The following is an 18,709-nucleotide window of genomic DNA, read 5'->3' on the forward strand; positions in this document are numbered from 1 at the left end:
CCCCGCAGCCACTGCCCCACGCCGTACTAGGGCCGCGAGCGTGCTAGAGCCGCAGCCCCAAGGGGTGTTAGAACCGCCAGGTCTCAGGCTGTGTCTGTGCTAGAGCCGCAGCCCCAGGGGTGTTAGAACCGCCAGGTCTCAGGCTGTGTCTGTGCTAGAGCCGCAGCCCCAGGGGGTGTTAGAGCCACCAGGTCTCAGGCTGTGTCTGTGCTAGAACCGCAGCCCCAGGGGTGTTAGAGCTACCAGGTCTCAGGCTGTGTCTGTGCTAGAGCCGCAGCCCCAGGGGGTGCTAGAGCCGCCAGGTCTCAGGCTGTGTCTGTGCTAGAGCCGCAGCCCCAGGGGGTGCTAGAACCGCCAGGTCTCAGGCTGTGTCTGTGCTAGAGCCGCAGCCCCAGGGGGTGTTAGAGCCACCAGGTCTCAGGCTGTGTCTGTGCTAGAACCGCAGCCCCAGGGGTGTTAGAGCCGCCAGGTCTCAGGCTGTGCCTGTGCTAGAGCCGCAGCCCCAAGGGGTGCTAGAGCCGCCAGGTCTCAGGCTGTGTCTGTGCTAGAGCCGCAGCCCCAGGGGGTGCTAGAACCGCCAGGTCTCAGGCTGTGTCTGTGCTAGAACCGCAGCCCCAGGGGGTGTTAGAACCGCCAGGTCACAGGCTGTGTCTGTGCTAGAGCCGCAGCCCCAGGGGGTGCTAGAGCCGCCAGGTCTCAGGCTGTGTCTGTGCTAGAGCCGCAGCCCCAGGGGGTGCTAGAGCCGCCAGGTCTCAGGCTGTGTCTGTGCTAGAACCGCAGCCCCAGGGGGTGCTAGAGCCGCCAGGTCTCAGGCTGTGTCTGTGCTAGAACCGCAGCCCCAGGGGGTGCTAGAACCGCAGCCCCAGGGGGTGCTAGAACCGCCAGGTCACAGGCTGTGTCTGTGCTAGAACCGCAGCCCAAGGGGGTGCTAGAACCGCCAGGTCACAGGCTGTGTCTGTGCTAGAACCGCAGCCCCAGGGGGTGCTAGAGCCGCCAGGTCTCAGGCTGTGTCTGTGCTAGAGCCGCAGCCCCAGGGGGTGCTAGAACCGCCAGGTCTCAGGCTGTGTCTGTGCTAGAACCGCCAGGTCTCAGGCTGTGTCTGTGCTAGAGCCGCAGCCCCAGGGGGTGCTAGAGCCGCCAGGTCTCAGGCTGTGTCTGTGCTAGAGCCGCAGCCCCAGGGGGTGCTAGAGCCGCCAGGTCTCAGGCTGTGTCTGTGCTAGAGCCGCAGCCCCAGGGGGTGCTAGAACCGCCAGGTCTCAGGCTGTGTCTGTGCTAGAACCGCAGCCCCAGGGGTGTTAGAGCCGCCAGGTCTCAGGCTGTGTCTGTGCTAGAGCCGCAGCCCCAGGGGGTGCTAGAGCCGCCAGGTCTCAGGCTGTGTCTGTGCTAGAGCCGCAGCCCCAGGGGTGTTAGAACCGCCAGGTCTCAGGCTGTGTCTGTGCTAGAGCCGCAGCCCCAGGAGGTGCTAGAACCGCCAGGTCTCAGGCTGTGTCTGTGCTAGAACCGCAGCCCCAGGGGGTGCTAGAACCGCCAGGTCACAGGCTGTGTCTGTGCTAGAACCGCAGCCCCAAAGGGTGCTAGAACCGCCAGGTCTCAGGCTGTGTCTGTGCTAGAACCGCAGCCCCAAAGGGTGCTAGAGCTGCAGCCCCAGGGAGTGTTAGAACCGCCAGGTCTCAGGCTGTGTCTGTGCTAGAGCCGCAGCCCCAGGGGGTGCTAGAACCGCCAGGTCTCAGGCTGTGCCTGTGCTAGAACCGCAGCCCCAGGGGGTGTTTGAACCGCCAGGTCTCAGGCTGTGTCTGTGCTAGAGCCGCAGCCCCAGGGGTGTTAGAACCGCCAGGTCACAGGCTGTGTCTGTGCTAGAGCCGCAGCCCCAGGAGGTGCTAGAACCGCCAGGTCTCAGGCTGTGTCTGTGCTAGAGCCGCAGCCCCAGGGGGTGTTGAACCGCCAGGTCTCAGGCTGTGCCTGTGCTAGAGCCGCAGCCCCAAAGGGTGCTAGAACCGCCAGGTCTCAGGCTGTGTCTGTGCTAGAGCCGCAGCCCCAGGGGGTGCTAGAACCGCCAGGTCTCAGGCTGTGTCTGTGCTAGAGCCGCAGCCCCAGGGGGTGCTAGAACCGCCAGGTCTCAGGCTGTGTCTGTGCTAGAGCCGCAGCCCCAGGGGGTGCTAGAACCGCCATGTCTCAGGCTGTGCCTGTGCTAGAGCCGCAGCCCCAGGGGGTGCTAGAACCGCCAGGTCTCAGGCTGTGTCTGTGCTAGAGCCGCAGCCCCAGGGGTGTTAGAACCGCCAGGTCTCAGGCTGTGTCTGTGCTAGAGCCGCAGCCCCAGGAGGTGCTAGAACCGCCAGGTCTCAGGCTGTGTCTGTGCTAGAACCGCAGCCCCAGGGGGTGCTAGAACCGCCAGGTCACAGGCTGTGTCTGTGCTAGAACCGCAGCCCCAAAGGGTGCTAGAACCGCCAGGTCTCAGGCTGTGTCTGTGCTAGAACCGCAGCCCCAAAGGGTGCTAGAGCCGCAGCCCCAGGGAGTGTTAGAACCGCCAGGTCTCAGGCTGTGTCTGTGCTAGAGCCGCAGCCCCAGGGGGTGCGAGAACCGCCAGGTCTCAGGCTGTGCCTGTGCTAGAACCGCAGCCCCAGGGGGTGTTAGAACCGCCAGGTCTCAGGCTGTGTCTGTGCTAGAGCCGCAGCCCCAGGGGTGTTAGAACCGCCAGGTCACAGGCTGTGTCTGTGCTAGAGCCGCAGCCCCAGGAGGTGCTAGAACCGCCAGGTCTCAGGCTGTGTCTGTGCTAGAACCGCAGCCCCAAAGGGTGCTAGAACCGCCAGGTCTCAGGCTGTGTCTGTGCTAGAACCGCAGCCCCAAAGGGTGCTAGAGCCGCAGCCCCAGGGAGTGTTAGAACCGCCAGGTCTCAGGCTGTGCCTGTGCTAGAACCGCAGCCCCAGGGGGTGTTAGAACCGCCAGGTCACAGGCTGTGTCTGTGCTAGAACCACAGCCCCAGGGGGTGCTAGAGCCGCCAGGTCACAGGCTGTGTCTGTGCTAGAACCACAGCCCCAGGGGGTGCTAGAGCCGCCAGGTCTCAGGCTGTGCCTGTGCTAGAACCGCAGCCCCAAGGGGTGCTAGGGCCGCCAGGTCTCAGGCTGTGCCTGTGCTAGAACCGCAGCCCCAGGGGGTGCTAGAGCCGCCAGGGCTCAGGCTGTGTCTGTGCTAGAACCGCCAGGTCTCAGGCTGTGTCTGTGCTAGAACCGCAGCCCCAGGGGGTGCTAGAACCGCCAGGTCACAGGCTGTGTCTGTGCTAGAACCGCAGCCCCAAAGGGTGCTAGAACCGCCAGGTCTCAGGCTGTGTCTGTGCTAGAACCGCAGCCCCAAAGGGTGCTAGAGCCGCAGCCCCAGGGAGTGTTAGAACCGCCAGGTCTCAGGCTGTGTCTGTGCTAGAGCCGCAGCCCCAGGGGGTGCGAGAACCGCCAGGTCTCAGGCTGTGCCTGTGCTAGAACCGCAGCCCCAGGGGGTGTTAGAACCGCCAGGTCTCAGGCTGTGTCTGTGCTAGAGCCGCAGCCCCAGGGGTGTTAGAACCGCCAGGTCACAGGCTGTGTCTGTGCTAGAGCCGCAGCCCCAGGAGGTGCTAGAACCGCCAGGTCTCAGGCTGTGTCTGTGCTAGAACCGCAGCCCCAAAGGGTGCTAGAACCGCCAGGTCTCAGGCTGTGTCTGTGCTAGAACCGCAGCCCCAAAGGGTGCTAGAGCCGCAGCCCCAGGGAGTGTTAGAACCGCCAGGTCTCAGGCTGTGCCTGTGCTAGAACCGCAGCCCCAGGGGGTGCTAGAGCCGCCAGGTCACAGGCTGTGTCTGTGCTAGAACCACAGCCCCAGGGGGTGCTAGAGCCGCCAGGTCTCAGGCTGTGCCTGTGCTAGAACCGCAGCCCCAAGGGGTGCTAGGGCCGCCAGGTCTCAGGCTGTGCCTGTGCTAGAACCGCAGCCCCAGGGGGTGCTAGAGCCGCCAGGTCTCAGGCTGTGTCTGTGCTAGAACCGCCAGGTCTCAGGCTGTGTCTGTGCTAGAACCGCAGCCCCAGGGGGTGCTAGAACCGCCAGGTCTCAGGCTGTGTCTGTGCTAGAACCGCAGCCCCAGGCTGTGCTAGAACCGCCAGGTCTCAGGCTGTGCCTGTGCTAGAGCTGCAGCCCCAAGGGGTGCTAGAACCGCCAGGTCTCAGGCTGTGTCTGTGCTAGAACCGCAGCCCCAGGGGGTGCTAGAACCGCCAGGTCACAGGCTGTGTCTGTGCTAGAACCGCAGCCCCAGGGGGTGCTAGAGCCGCCAGGTCTCAGGCTGTGTCTGTGCTAGAACCACAGCCCCAAGGGGTGTTAGAACCGCCAGGTCTCAGGCTGTGCCTGTGCTAGAACCGCAGCCCCAGGGGGTGTTAGAGCCGCCAGGTCTCAGGCTGTGCTAGAACCGCAGCCCCAGGGGGTGTTAGAACCGCCAGGTCTCAGGCTGTGCCTGTGCTAGAACCGCAGCCCCAGGGGGTGTTAGAACCACCAGGTCTCAGGCTGTGTCTGTGCTAGAACCGCAGCCCCAGGGAGTGTTAGAACCGCCAGGTCTCAGGCTGTGCCTGTGCTAGAACCGCAGCCCCAGGGGGTGTTAGAACCGCCAGGTCTCAGGCTGTGTCTGTGCTAGAGCCGCAGCCCTAGGGGGTGCTAGAACCGCCAGGTCTCAGGCTGTTTCTGTGCTAGAACCGCAGCCCCAAAGGGTGCTAGAACCGCCAGGTCTCAGGCTGTGCCTGTGCTAGAACCGCAGCCCCAGGGGGTGCTAGAACCGCCAGATCTCAGGCTGTGCCTGTGCTAGAGCCGCAGCCCCAGGGGGTGCTAGAACCGCCAGGTCTCAGGCTGTGTCTGTGCTAGAGCCGCAGCCCCAGGGGGTGCTAGAACCGCCAGGTCTCAGGCTGTTTCTGTGCTAGAACCGCAGCCCCAAAGGGTGCTAGAACCGCCAGGTCTCAGGCTGTGCCTGTGCTAGAACCGCAGCCCCAGGGGGTGCTAGAACCGCCAGATCTCAGGCTGTGTCTGTGCTAGAGCCGCAGCCCCAGGGGGTGCTAGAACCGCCAGGTCTCAGGCTGTGTCTGTGCTAGAGCCGCAGCCCCAGGGGGTGTTAGAACCGCCAGGTCTCAGGCTGTGCTAGAACCGCAGCCCCAGGGGGTGTTAGAACCACCAAGTCTCAGGCTGTGTCTGTGCTAGAGCCGCAGCCCCAAGGGGTGCTAGAACCGCCATGTCTCAGGCTGTGCCTGTGCTAGAGCCGCAGCCCCAGGAGGTGCTAGAACCGCCAGGTCTCAGGCTGTGTCTGTGCTAGAACCGCCAGGTCTCAGGCTGTGTCTGTGCTAGAACCGCAGCCCCAAGGGGTGCTAGAACCGCCAGGTCTTAGGCTGTGCTAGAAGCCCTGCCCCAGGCTGTGCTAGAACCAGAAGGGCCCAGGGGGTGCTAGAACCGGCATGTCTCAGGCTGTGCTAGAACCGTGCCCCCAGATGGTGGTAGAACCGTAGCCCCAGGGGGTACTAGAATCCCAGCCCCAGACTGCTAGAACGGTGGCCCCAGATGATAGTAGAACTGACAGGTCTCAGACTGTGTTAGAACCGCAGCCTAAGCAGGGTACTAGAATCCAGGCCCCAGACTGCTAGAACCACAGCCCCAGCAGGTGCTAGAACTAGCAGGCCTGAGGCAGTGCTAGAACCGCAGCCCCAGATGGTGGTAGAACTGGCAAGTCTCAGACGGCTAGAACTGCAGCCCCAGAGAGTGCTAGAATCCTGGCCCCAGACTGCTAGAACTAGCAGGCCTGAGGCAGTGCTAGAACCACGGCCCCAGAAGGTGCTAGAACCAGCAGGTCTCAGACTACTAGAACTGCAGCTGGAGAGGGTGCTAGAACCAGCAGGTCTCAAACTGCTAGAACCGCACCCCCAGTGGTGCTAGAACCAGCAGGTCTCAAACTGCTAGAACCACAGCCCCAGGAGATTCTAGAACCGGTGTCTCTCAGGCTGTGCTAGAACCGCAGCCCCAGGGGATGCTAGAACCCCAGCCCCAAACTGCTAGAACCACAGCCCCAGACTGTGCTAGAACCTTCAGGTCTCCATACTGTGCTAGAACCAGTGGGGCCCAGGCTGTGTTAGAACCGCAGCCCGAGGAGGTGCTAGAATCCCAGCCCCAGGCTGCTAGAACCGTGGCCCCCTGGGGTGCTAGAAACAGCGGGGCCCAGACTGTGCTAGAATTGCAGCCGCAGTAGGTGCTAGAACCGGCAGGTCTCAGGCTATGCTAGAACCAGCGGGGTCCAGGTGGCACTAGAATCGTGCCCCCAGATGGTGGTAGAACCGCAGCCCCAAGAGGTACTAGAATCCTGGCCCCAGACTGCTAGAACTGCTGCCACAGCAAGTGCTAGAACTGCAGCCCCAGATGGTGGTAAAACTGACAGGTCTCAGACTGTGTTAGAACCGCAGCCCCAGGGGGTACTAGAATCCAGGCCCCCGACTGCTAGAACCACAGTCCCAGTGGGTGCTAGAACTAGTGGGCCTGAGGCAGTGCTAGAACCATGGCCCCAGATGGTGGTAAGAATCGGCAGGTCTCAGACAGCTAGAACCGCAGCCCCAGGGGGTGCTAGAACCACGTCCCCAGATAGTGCTAGAACCGACAGATCTCAGACTGCTAGAACTGCAGCTGGAGAGGGTGCTAGAACTGCATCCCCTGTGGTGCTAGAACCAGCAGGTCTCAGACTGTGCTAGAACCACAGCCCCAGGGGATGCTAGAATCGGCAGGTCTCACACTCTGCTAAAACGGCGGCTCCAGGGGGTGCTAGAACTGGTGAGTCTTAGACTGTGCTAGAACCACTAACCTAGATTGGTACTAGAACCAGGGTCCCAAGCTATCCTAGAACCGGGGTCCTCAGCTGCAAGAGAACCAAAGACATAGGCTGGTATGAGAACTGGGAACCTAGGCTGAACTGGATCTCTTGCCTGTTCCTAGACTTAGCAGAATTCAATTTCCATTTTTAAAATAATGTTTACTAATAGGATCAATGTTTATGTTTAAGCTTTTTAAAAATTATCCTTTTAAATGTTCACAGTGTGCAGGATTATGGAATTTAAATGTTATTTTTAGATGTTTATCAGTTTACCTTTTCCCAGTTGTGGGAAATTATGAGAGAGTCGGACAATAATTATTTAATGACAATAGATGAGATTCAAAAAATTAAAGGCTTATAAACCCTTGAAAACACAAATTGTCAACATCACATCAAAATATACTGAGTAAGTATCTTTTAAGTCAAACTAATAAATTCTGAAGCAGCATTTCTCACTTTGTCTATCTGTAAATTTTGACTACCAACAGAAATATTTTTTCATCAGTTTGTGTGTATGGTGAAATTAACATTTATTGACATTTGCCAATAAAGAGGTAATCCTTCCAAGCCTATCCATTCCTGACCTACTGAGTCAATCAGACCCCACTGCACGAGCACCTGCTTATGCCATTTATCCTTACACCTCTCATGAGTCCGAGTTCATCAGAGCTGGAGAACTAAAAGTCCAAAAGACACATTGCACAGCTGGGATATGGGGGGCAGACTAGATCTTCCTCCACCTTCAACAGCTGCTGGCAAAAAAACATGAGTTTTCTCAGGGCAACTCAGACTGGAATGAACTCCCACAGGAACCAAAGATCATCACAAACTTCCCCACTTTCCATTCCCAGGGCAAGGAGGACTTCTTCGCTCTGTCTTCATTAACATAACACAGAGCAGCGTGGACATTTAAAACAAAAACAAACTGCTACTAAAACAAAAACACTAAAGACCAAGTTCTCCCCACTGGGGAGAGGATGAGAGCGAATGACCCACACACGATGGATGTTAGAAGTGGAAGGCTCACAGTAATGAGGGCAGTATAAGAACCTGAATAGAATAGAATGAAGGGATGTAATTTCAGCCCTGTGGTTTCCTGTGTTCTACACAGATTTGAAAGCCTCTCACACCTAGGGTTGAAAATTAATCAGAAATAGAGAAAAAAATCATGAAGCTGAAGTTAGAGAAAGGGTTGTTGCCGCTACAGGATGAATCCCACAGCATTTTGCTACACTCCGTTTATATTGTAAATTCTTTGGGGGCAGGGAGGTACCATGTCTTCCTTACATGTATGTACAGCCCCTAGCACAAGGGAGCCCAGGTTCATGATAGTAGGTTGTACCGCAATACAAATAACATTTTTCATTTTCTGTGTGAATCATTTTCTTTATATCCCTCATTTTGGGGTCTTTCTCGTTGCTTTCCCACATGAGGGGCCTTGGAGTGGTCTGGCCTGGGTGCAGAATGAATTACTAGAACTGTCCAGGAAAGATAATAGATGAGGCTTTGTGGCTATATTGGCACCTACTGTTTTATACAGTGTGTGTGTGTTTTTAAAATAAGTACAAGTTACTAAGAACTTGCTGACTCAGCTTATTTATTACTTCAATGGTCAATGCTTTCAGCACTGCACACTTTGTTGCTTTTTATTTTGGTTTTAACTGGATTTTTGCAAACTATAGATAATCCAAAAATATATCCCTGTTCCACATCAGTAATGATATGTTAAGACTTTTCTTCTGTTCTTCAGAGCAGCAGTGCTCCTCTTCATAATCTGAGATGCAGTCAAGAATAAGAGAGTGGATAAGTAGTAAGCATGTCTCTTATCCTAGTAATGAATCTTATACAATCACGTAAATCTCTTTTGCTTTTTATTAATGATTATTGAACAAGTAGAAGCTACTGCACATTAGTTTTAATCTCCATTATCACATAGAATTTACTTCTAAATATACAAGAAAACAGATAAAAGTTTTTTGGAACCTGAGGACAAAGAGACCTTTAACAAGTCTTACACACTCCAGAATATTCAAGAGAGACTGCCAGGGACAAGAAGTTTGCTTGGCCTTAAAAATTACAGTAATCTTTTCCGGGGGTTTTAGTTCTTGGTTGATTTTGCTGTAAAATCTCCTGTAGACTTAAGAGAATTAAATTGCTGTGGTTGTGAGCGGACTACACTGTAAACAAACACCTTCTCTGATTGCAGCCTCGTTCTCCGGGTATGTCTACACTACGGGATTATTCCGATTTTACATAAACCGGTTTTGTAAAGCAGATTGTATAAAGTCGAGTGCACACGGCCACACTAAGCACATTAATTCGGCTGTGTGCGTCCATGTACCGAGGCTAGTGTTGATTTCCGGAGCGTTGCACTGTGGGTAGCTATCCCATAGTTCCCGCAGTCTCCCCCGCCCATTGGAATTCTGGGTTGAGAGCCCAATGCAAAAACAGTGTCACGGGTTATTCTGAGTAAATGTCGTCACTCAATCCTTCCTCCGTGAAAGCAACGGCAGACAATCATTTCGCGCCCTTTTTCCCTGGATTGCCCTGGCAGACGCCATAGCATGGCAACCATGGAGCCTGTTTTGCCTTTTGTCACTGTCACCGTATGTGTACTGGATGCTGCTGACAGACGCATTGCTGCAGTGCTACACAGCAGCATTCATTTGCCTTTGCAAGGTAGCAGAGATGGTTACCATCCCTATTGCACCATCTGCCATGCCATTCTAAATTGGCGATGAGATGACGGTTATCAGTCGTTCAGTACTGTCTGCTGCTGTCATGGGTGCTCCTGTCTGGCCTCGCTGAGGTCAGCCGGGGGCGCATGGACCAAAATGGGAATGACTCCACGGGTCATTCCCTTCTTTATTTTTTGTCTAAAAATAGAGTCAGTCCTGCCTAGAATATGGGGCAAGTGTACTAGAGAACCAGAGAGCACAGCCGCTCCATGTCAGAGCCCCAGAGATCCTGCAGAAATGATGAGCTGCATGCCATTCACCGGGGGGTGCCCCTGCAACAACTTCACCTGTTGCTTCCCTCCTCCCCTAACCCTCCTGGACTACCATGGCAGTGTCCCCTCATTTGTGTGATGAAGTAATAAAGAATGTAGGAATAAGAAACACTGACTTTTTAGTGAGATAAAATGAGGGGGAGGAAGCCTCCAACCGCTGTGCTAGTCTAGGCAGGACATTAAAGGGTGGCGGGGGAGAGGAGCCCAGCCTCCCACTGCTATGATAATCCGGGTAGTACAGAATCTTTTCTTTAGACATGAAAGGGGGGGGGGGCGATAGAGCTCAGCCTCCAGTTGCTATGATGAGGATGGTTACCAGCTGTTCTGTACCATCTGCTGGGAACGACTGGGAGTCATTCACATTTTTACCCAGGCACCCCCGGCCGACCTCACCAAGGCCAGCCAGGAGCACTCACAGGCTGATGATGAAGATGGATATCAGTCATATTGTACCATCTGTCACCGGGAAGGGGATGCTGGTGTTCAGCACTGCAGTAGACATAGGGTGACATTGAAAAAAGGCGAGAAATGTTTTTTTCCCTTTTCTTTCGGGGGGGGGGGGGGGATGAAGGGTGTAAATTGACAACATATACCCTGAAACACCCGGGAAAATGTTTTTGACCCTTCAGGCATTGGGAGCTCAGCCAAGAATGCAAATCCTTTTCGGAGACTGCAGGGACTGTGGGATAGCTGGAGTCCTCAGTCCCCCCTTCCTCCCTCCATGAGCGTCCATTTGATTCTTTGGCTTTCCGTTACGCATGTCACACAGCACTGTGCTGTGGACTCTGTATCATAGCCTGGAGATTTTTTCAAGTGCTTTGGCATTTCGTCCTCTGTAACGGAGCTCTGATAGAACAGATTTGTCTCCCCATACAGCGATCAGATCCAGTATCTCCCATACGGTCCATGCTGGAGCTCTTTTTGGATTTGGGACTGCATCACCACCCGTGCTGATCAGAGCTCCACGCTAGGCAAACAGGAAATGAAATTCAAAAGTTCGCGGGGCTTTTCCTGTCTACCTGGCCAGTGCATCCGAGTTCAGATTGCTTTCCAGAGCGGTCACACTGGTGCACTGTGGGATACTGCCCGGAGGCCAATACCATCGATTTGCGGCCACACTAACCCTAATCCAACATGGCAATACCGATTTCAGCGCTACTCCTCTCGTCGGGGAGGAGTACAGAAACCGGTTTAAAGAGCCCTTTATATCATTATAAAGGGCTTCGTTGTGAGGATGGGTGCAGGGTTAAATTGGTTTAATGCTGTTAAATTCGGTTTAAATGCGTAGTGTAGACCAGGCCTCCATTGCATTGGTCTGTTCTGTTCTTGTGAAACTAAAGTCGGAAGGACTTTTGGTCTGAAGCAGGATTGAATCTTGGAAATGTTGCTCTACAGCCTGCATGCAGAAATGTTTTGGGAAAATGTTACAGGCCAGCCAACCTGTGTGTGACCCGTAACAACTTAACAGGAGGCATTACAATTGTAATCAAGACAATCTACTTGTATGTGAATTTCATAGAGACGTACTAGCAATCAACTCATTCAATTGTAGTAATAGAAATCAAGGGTAGACGCTAAGTGTATTTGTCTGTGTTTACCTATATCCTGTTAGAAGTTTAACACTGTAGCCGGATTAGTTTATAGATGCTAATTCCCTTTCATGTCTTAATTTCCTTAATTATGTATGCAGCTGTGTCCAGTTAACCTTAAAATCAAAGATGTAAGATATTGCAAGAAACTAATATTATCTACATTGTCTTCAGTTTAACTATGTTATAATGGAGGACGGTCTAATTGCTTTATGTGAATGAGTGTAACTAGTTTACCTGTGTATGCATAGGAAATAGAAGATGAGCTTCGAAGCAGCGGTCCACAGGCGATCTGCATTACCTGTACTTCCTCAAGGAAAGGCCCCGATGTGACAAAATCTAAGGAGGCATGTCAGCCTGCTAGAAGAGCTATAAAAAAGAAGCTTTGGGCCTAATGCTGTCATCTCTAGTATGCTTAAACTTTGAACAGGGAAAGTGTAAACTATAGAATGGGGGTCTTCCAATAAATTATTTGGAGTTACCTGGAAAGACTAACAGACTTTACATATAAGATGTCCTTGGATTCTGACCTGTTGGGATGATTCCAGGGAGACTCTTACAAGCCAGCAGTTTATTTCAATCACTGCTGTGATCCTGAACTATGAACACTGGACATGCATCTGACAACGTGGGTATTCACCCACGAAAGTTCATGCTCCAAAACGTCCGTTAGTCTATAAGGTGCCACAGGATTCTATGCTGCTTTTACAGATCCAGACTAACATGGCTACCCCTCTGATATATGAACACTGGAAGTCATATGTATGTATATTGATATTTTAACCATTTGTAACTCTCTTCTTTTTCATTATTAAATCTTTAATTTTTTAATTACTAAAGGATCAGTATCAGCCCATAGGCGCTAACTTTTAGTTTTCCCTGGGGGAGCTCCACCCTCAAAGCCCAGCCCTTGCTCCACCCACTCCCCCAATGCCCCATCATTGCTCCGCCTCTTCCCGCCCTCACTATATCCCCTCTAAAGCCCCCAGCTGCCCACCGCTCTCTGCCCTCCTCAATTCCTTCCCTGAACTGCTGATCAGCTGATCAGGGGTGCTACTAATCAGCTGTGGCTGGTGGATGCTGAGCACCCACTACTGTTTTTTCTGTGGGTGCCCAGGCCCAGAGCACCCACAGAGTCGGTGGTGGATGACATAAGGCAGCCTTTCCCAGAAACCTTCTGCAAAGGATTGCAAAGTACCTCCATGAAAGCTTCCTAGAGATCTCCAGGGAGGATTCCCAGGCCATCCCCATGCACATAAGCAGTCTTTTTTGGAAAGCAGCCTCTGCTTAGTTGGAGTGGCCACCGATACCCACTACACCTACTTTTTTGTTCAGATTAAACATAAAATAATAGCATATAACCCCTACAGTTTGACTGGAAATGTGGACTCACCAGAGGTGCCTTCCCCAGCATCATGCTCTGCTGCCAACTGGTCCTGTGAAGATGGGCTCCAGTGTTAAACAGCTCTTGGCTGCTGGGGAGAATGCAGCCTCCACTTGCCTGCCTTACATCCTCCTCATCCTCACCAACAATAACCTCCTTGTTGTTGCTCGAGGTCACCTGGGGCTCCTGGGAAGTCTCCACAGAACGTTTTGGGGGTAGTGGTGGGGTCACCACTGTGAATCGCATGCAGCTCCTCATAAAAGCGGCACATCTGTAGGACAGAACCAGAATGACTGTTTGCCTCCCTTGTCTTCTGGTATGCTTGTCGAAACTCCTTTATTTTCATGCGGTACTGCTGCGTGTCCCTGGTGTAGCCCTTCTCCCTCATACCCCATGCAATCTTGGCTGGACTGGAGCACTGCCTGCACAGAGTCTTCTCCCCACACAGCAATAAAATCCACCACCTCCTGTGTACTCCATGCTGGAGCGTGTTTGTGGCCTTGAATCTCCATGATCAGCTGTGCTGGCAAGCTCTCCACACTGATCAAACAGGAAATGAACATTCAAAAGTTCCCAGAGCTTTAACAGGGGAGCAGCTATTTCCTCTGTACCTGGCTGATGAGCAGTGGAGTTGTAAGTGCTCTCCTGAGTAGTCATAGTCAAGCACTGTGGGACACCTCCTGGAGGCCAATTCATTCAAATTACATAACGCAGTGTCTACACTATCCCCATGTTGACCTGTGGATGTTGAATTAAACCCTACACCTCTCGAGGAGCTGGAGTACAGAAGTCGACTTTACAGGCCACTTAGGTTGGCAGAAGGAACTCGGTAGAGTAGACACACACATTAGATCAACTTAATGCAGCTTATGTCATCCTAAGTTTGTAGTGTAGACTAAGCCTGAGACTCCGTGGTGGTTGTTTGCTTTCACTAAGGGAAAGACCCAGCTGGTGGAGTATGAGATTTTAGCAGCACATTCTGCCCCTAAATGCCACTCCATCCCACCACCAGTCTACAATAGGAAATTGGATCCTGACTGAAACTTTTATGCAGTAACTGGTCTCCTGGGACCATTACCAGAATGGTTGAAGGGATAGTCCAGACCACACAAAACCCTTTGCCACGCCATTACAGAAAGCACAAAACAGTGCTACAAACTACTAAATACACTCCATGGGGTTGGGTTATGGCTGTGGTGGGAATCGTAAGTGTGAATTTCCTGACATCTGTGCATTTAAAGTCTCAAACCACAATATTGGGTAGTTGTTTTCTGTATGTGATAGTTAGCTACAAACTACTGTTTGTAGCTAACTGTGTTGCTGGAGAACGACTTTTTGTGTTCCTTTTCAATCTGGGCACAAGGTGGCAGAGTTGAAGCATCTTCTGAGCAGAATGAGGAGTGAGTGTTGGGGAGAATCTGTATTTACCTGCTAATGGCATTATACCATAGTTATCAACATATTAAAGATGAGGCAGTGTAACTTTTCCTAGATCACTTTAACAACGCCAGTCCTGTTTCTTTTAATATATGGGCATTGTACTGTTGTAATGGTTGATTGTATCGGTTCTGGAATTGATTACATGTTTTTAAAGGGAGATGGAAAAGTCCAGTATTTTATCTACGTAATAAAGGAATTGTCCTTTTCTTTACATCATGCCTAGCCTAGAAAAATTATTCCTGGGGTTTTTTATTTGGTTGGACTGGTTGACCAAAAAAAAAGAAACAAATTTGAAAAGAAAACTTTAGCACTTAGCTTTTTTCCTCCCATATTCAAAAATGTAGAAATTGGAAATCCAACCACCCATATAGCTGGTCAAAAAATAATTGAATTGTTCCTAAAATTTCAATGTTTTAATTTCTTTTTGTAAAAATTTCACAGTTTGGAAATTTGAAAAGTTTCAAACAGCTCTATTTGCATTTTAATTTTTTAAAAATTTGCATGCTCTGATGATGCAGAGCTAAACAAAATAACAGTGAGTAAATCTGAATATACAATGTGAGAACAAAACATGCTCATATCACCTGGCTGTTGAGAGCTGACTTTATTAAACAGAGTTTTGCCATGGTGATGCGCCTGGCCATACAGTCAGCTCAGAAGCCCCACTGCTTTACATACAAGGCAGGCAACCGCTGGATGAGTCACATTGTCAGCGACCTGACCTTGATCAGCTGGTCCAGGGCAGACATTTGGCAGAATCCCCTGCAGATTACGAGATGCTGTGCAGCTGTCATATGAAGTAGTGGACATTAAACAATACAATTCTAGGATCCCAAATAAAACTGACCCCAAAATCCTAAGCAGGGATTTGGAGCAATCAAAGTTTTGAATTGCTCCGCTCCGACTTCACTCCAGCTCTGGGCAAAAACCTACTGGTCCGTGCTCCAGATCTGGGCTCCGCTCCAAAGCCCCGATCCTAAGGCTGAAAAATTGCTCTGAGATTACATTCCATAGTATCTAGTGAGAGAGAGAGATGAAATGTTACATATAAGCATCCAGTGCAACTAATTTGATAGAACTATTTTCTAGCATAGGCCTTTTGGAGAAGCTGGCTTTCGGAAACCTACTCAGTGATGGTGTGGGTTTGACCTTTAGTGGAGCTAGTGCAGGAGGTGGTGTTTTTCTGCAACCCAGGTGCTCGTTTCCATAATTGGAAGGAGAGAGGACAAGGCAAACATCACCTGCCCTTCCACAGGGAAAGAACCTTGCTGTGATGCAGCTGTCCATGTGTTAGTGGGAGTGAATTAATCCCTGCTTGCTTAACTGTGAGCACACAGATAGACCTATTGGCTTCATTGGAAGTTAGATCAGACCCTGTAATTGCAAATGCAGTTTTCGCCTTGCAATGCAATTTGAGAGGATTAGGGACTTTTCATTCTGCTTTATGGAGTGTTACTGTATTGGCATGTATTCTCTACACAGGTTCTTGTTCCATCTTGTATCACATTCCTTAATGCATTTTGAGACCGTTTGGGTGTAAAATGCGACACATACTGAAGTTGCACTATTGTGTGCTGTATAACAATTTTGTCGTCTTCTTGGGATGTATAAGCATTACAGCATCCTTCTCATAACCACTGTTCGTCGGCATTTTCCTTTGCATGCCAGAGAGATTGCACCGAATGCTAATTCAATGATTTGATTACTGTCTCACTTAATAACAGTAAATCTTTCTTATCCCAGAGACTGTTTGCTCTTCAGTTATCTCACTTGTTTTCTTAGTGAGAAAGCTAATTCTGTGGTTTACATTTGAAAGAACTACAAAATCACTGTCAGCTGTGTAGAGATGATTAGGAGAAGGCTGTGTTCCCTTCACGTGCTTCGCACTGTTACCATGGGAACCACAGTAGAAAGATTTTTGAAAACCAAAAAGTCTAACAGATTGTGTTTCTGAGAAAGGGTATTGTCTTATTTATTGATTCATTTGGTTTAACTCTTTCATAGCCTGCAGCTATTGCTCTGAAAATAGACTTTAAAAGTAGAGGTGTTTTTCAAAATTTGCACCTTAGTCACCTGATCTGTCTCTTTCCCCCATCGCAAGGTCCTCGCTGCCAACCCCCAGCCCTGGCTCACCCCTGACATCCACTTCCCCCACCTCATGCTCTCATGAAGTGGAGTATCGCAAGTGGAAATCCCATAGCCAGCCAACTTCTTCCACTACAAATTTGTTCTCTTCTCCTTCAAAAAGCGACAAAGAGTCCTGTGGCACATTATAGACTAACAGACATATTGGAGAATAAGCTTTCGTGGGTGAATACCCACTTCAGACGCATGTGGTGGACATTTCCAGAGGCAGGTATAAATATGCAGGCAAGAATCAGTCTAGAGATAACGAGGTTAGTTCAATCAGGAAGGATGAGGCCCTCTTCTAGCAGTTGAGGTGTGAACACCAAGGGAGGAGAAATTGATTGAACTAACCTCATTATCGCTAGACTGATTCTTGCCTGCATATTTATACCTGCGTCTGGAAACTTCTACCACATGAATCTGACGAAGTGGGTATTCACCCACAAAAGCTTATACTCCAATACGTCTGTTAGTCTATAAGGTGCCTGTAATGGGTCTGGCACCGCAGCACCCCTTTGTGGCAGGGGAGGGAGGGGTGCCAGGGCCTCGCCTCTCAAATTTCTCAGCCTGCCTTCTTTAAGGGTGTCCCGATGGGGCCTAATGGCAGGTTCCCACATGCTCGCTCCGGGTATCAGGGCAGCACAGCCCAAAGGCCAGCATCCACACAACTCGCCCCAGGTATCAGGGCAGCACAGCCCAAAGGCCAGCATCCACACAACTCGCCCCGGGTATCAGGGCAGCACAGCCCAAAGGCCAGAGTCCATCTTTCCCCCTCTCAGGCAGGGGAGTGTCACCTAATGGTCAGAGGAGTAGGGGGACCCGGTCCCACCCTCTCCACCAGATCCCGACCCAGGGCTCTCCTATTGGCAGGGTTCCCCTTGCTGTTGGTTCAGCGGGGATCCACCCACAACACACCGAACATCAGTGCTGCTTTAACACAGCTTGTCCCTAAGGTTCCCCTGGATCACTTTCTACCCTCAACATTGTATTCTCCCCTCCGGGGCAGTGGGGGGTTTACCGGTCCATATCCCTCTGTCAGGTCCTCCATCTGGGCCGCAGGGTACATGCCAGCCGGGCTGGCTCCTGGAGCATGGGCTGTTCCTCCTGAGGGGCTGGCTGTGTGCATCCTTCTCCTCCGGTGGTCAGCCCTGACTGAGCAGTTTTGCAGGCTTTTATACCTAGCCTCCAGTTGGAGCATGCCCAGCAGGGCTTCCGGGGCGGGGCTTCCTCTGCCAAGAAGGAAGAGTTAACCCCCTTGGCGCCAGTGCAGGGCCACTCTGCCCCGTCACAGTGCCACAGGACTCTTTGTCACTTTTTACAAATCCAGACTAACACGGCTACCCCTCTGATACTCTCCTCCTTCAATTCTATCATCTTCCTAGATGAACATCTCTACTGCTCCAACTTAACTGAATCCCAAGCTCACAATCCCAGTCAGCTTGTTACTGCCTTTGAGTCACTCCTCAAACCCTTCCCCTCCCCACCAACTCCCACCTAGACTAGCCTCTTTACACAGGATCTCACTGATTTCTTCAAAAGAGAAATTTAACAAAAGATGACATGGCCTTCCCCCTTTGCTTGCCCTCCCTTCCCCTCCTACAACTCTCTTCTCCTCTGCAGTTACAGATTTCTCATCTGCTCTCCTTCTCTATCCCCTCAATCATCCCATCCCATCTCACCCTGGACTCCGACTTCTCTCTAGGTCCTCACATCCAGAGCTATGTCTAAACTTTGCAGATTCTCTCTGTACAAGAGCTCTAAGATCCAGCCTTTCTTATCCAAGCTCATAGGATGTTTCAGTTACTGCAACATCCTTTTCTCTGGCCTTGACAAATGCAATCTTGCCCCACTTCTATCCATTCAGAAGGCTGCTGTGCCATTGCTTTGACCATGTCTCCCCTCTCTTTGCATCCTTCCTCTATTGCATCAAACACAAGCTACTTGTCTTCACTGTCAAGGTCCTTCACAATCCATCCACATCAATCTATCATTTCTATCCTGTTGACTCGCCTTCAATCAGCCCAGGGTGCCAGCCTTCAACACCCACTTGTTCCATTTTTAAGCAAGCCCCTTCATGTTTTCTCCTGTGCTGCCCCTCACAGTTAGAAGCTCCCCGTGAACATCTGCAAAGCTACCTCATGATCCTGCTTCAAATCCCTCCTCAGACCTTACCTTTACTGTGATGCCTGCAAAACGCTTGACAACAGCCAGGCTGCTGGTATGCTGAGACCACTGCCAATCACGCCAACCAACAGTGGCTCATTGCTTTACATACAACAAGGGATAGCTCAGTGGTTTGAGCAGCAGCCTGCTATAAC

General features: G+C 51.6%; 1 protein-coding gene across 1 annotated transcript in view; it reads right to left on the reverse strand.

Annotated features, from left to right (window-relative positions):
• The window catches only part of FRMD6 (FERM domain containing 6), a 727,784-nt gene that overhangs the window by 302,531 nt on the left and 406,544 nt on the right, over nucleotides 1–18,709 (reverse strand). The gene's annotated exons all lie outside the window — the stretch shown is intronic.

This window comes from Gopherus flavomarginatus, chromosome 5 (assembly GCF_025201925.1).
Source record: "Gopherus flavomarginatus isolate rGopFla2 chromosome 5, rGopFla2.mat.asm, whole genome shotgun sequence".
NCBI lineage: Eukaryota > Metazoa > Chordata > Testudines > Testudinidae > Gopherus > Gopherus flavomarginatus.